Genomic DNA, 1995 nt, shown 5'->3' on the forward strand with positions numbered 1-1995 from the left:
CGGCTCCAGCACCAGCTCCGGCATCAACTGAAGCAGCTAGAGAAGCTCCAGCTCCGGCTCCGGCTCCGGCTCCAGCTCTGGCTCCAGCAGCTAGAGAAGCTCCAGCTCTGGCTCCGGCTCCAGCTCCGGCTCCGGCTCCGGCATCAGATGAAGCAGCTAGAGAAGCTCCAGCATCTGTGTGGGTCTGCTGCTGCTTCAGGGTCCTGATCTCGATCTTTATCTCTCTCCTCACAGCAGACACGCAGGAATCCAGGAGAGCACTAACCCAGCGGCGTGGCATGACACAGAAACCATGGATGTGGAGAGGACTCCTGCTGCGTTACCGCCACAACACACCTCTGTACAGCTGCTATATATATACGTGTGTGTGTGTGTGTGTGTGTGTCACTGCGAGAGATGCATGTAGAGTCTTTCAGTGGATCTGCACAACATCTGCACACAGTTTCCACTAAAATATTGTGCAGCACAACACTGATGATCTTCAGAAATGTGTCTCGAGCAGCAGATCAGCATATTATAGTGATTTCTGAAGATCATGTGACACTGAAGACTGGAGGAATGATGCTGAAAATACAGCTGCTCATCACAGAAATACATTACACTTTAACACAGATTCACACAGAAAACAGCTGGTTTAACTATTTTTACTGTATTTTTTTAAAATAAAAATGCAGCCTTGCTGAGCAGAAGAGACTTCTTTCAAAAAAACTTTAGACTGCAATGTTTTCTAATTAATGAACAATCAGCAGTTTGTGTGTGTGTGTGTGTGAGTGAGAGAGAGAGAGAGAGTGTGTGTGTGTGTGTGTGTGTGTGTGAGTGAGTGAGTGAGAGAGAGTGTGCCGGCTCCGGCTCCGGCTCCAGCTCCAGCTCCAGCTCCGGCATCAAATGAAGCAGCTAGAGAAGCTCCAGCTCCGGCTCCGGCTCCGGCTCCGGCTCCGGCTCCAGCAGCTAGAGAAGCTCCAGCTCTGGCTCCGGCTCCAGCTCCGGCTCCGGCTCCGGCATCAGATGAAGCAGCTAGAGAAGCTCCAACTCCGGCTCTGGCTCTAGCTCCGGCTCCAGCTCCAGCTCCGGCATCAAATGAAGCAGCTAGAGAAGCTCCAGCTCCGGCTCCGGCTCCGGCTCCGGCTCCGGCTCCAGCAGCTAGAGAAGCTCCAGCTCTGGCTCCGGCTCCAGCTCCGGCTCCGGCTCCGGCATCAGATGAAGCAGCTAGAGAAGCTCCAACTCCGGCTCTGGCTCTAGCTCCGGCTCCAGCTCCAGCTCCGGCATCAAATGAAGCAGCTAGAGAAGCTCCAGCTCCGGCTCCGGCTCCGGCTCCGGCTCCGGCTCCAGCAGCTAGAGAAGCTCCAGCTCTGGCTCCGGCTCCAGCTCCGGCTCCGGCATCAGATGAAGCAGCTAGAGAAGCTCCAACTCCGGCTCTGGCTCTAGCTCCGGCTCCAGCTCCAGCTCCGGCATCAAATGAAGCAGCTAGAGAAGCTCCAGCTCCGGCTCCGGCTCCGGCTCCGGCATCAGATGAAGCAGCTAGAGAAGCTCCAGCTCTGGCTCCGGCTCCGGTTCCAGCATCAGATGAAGCAGCTAGAGAAGCTCCAACTCCGGCTCTGGCTCTAGCTCCGGCTCCAGCTCCAGCTCCGGCATCAAATGAAGCAGCTAGAGAAGCTCCAGCTCCGGCTCCGGCTCCGGCTCCGGCTCCGGCTCCAGCAGCTAGAGAAGCTCCAGCTCTGGCTCCGGCTCCGGTTCCAGCATCAGATGAAGCAGCTAGAGAAGCTCCAACTCCGGCTCTGGCTCTAGCTCCGGCTCCAGCTCCAGCTCCGGCATCAAATGAAGCAGCTAGAGAAGCTCCAGCTCCGGCTCCGGCTCCAGCTCCAGCTCCGGCTCCAGCAGCTAGAGAAGCTCCAGCTCCGGCTCCAGCTCCGGCTCCGGCTCCGGCATCAGATGAAGCAGCTAGAGAAGCTCCAGCATCTGTGTGGGTCTGCTGCTGCTTCAGGGTCCTGATCTCGA

Source organism: Sinocyclocheilus grahami, unplaced genomic scaffold, assembly GCF_001515645.1.
Source record: "Sinocyclocheilus grahami isolate Dianchi unplaced genomic scaffold, SAMN03320097.WGS_v1.1 scaffold1423.1, whole genome shotgun sequence".
Classification (NCBI taxonomy): domain Eukaryota; kingdom Metazoa; phylum Chordata; class Actinopteri; order Cypriniformes; family Cyprinidae; genus Sinocyclocheilus; species Sinocyclocheilus grahami.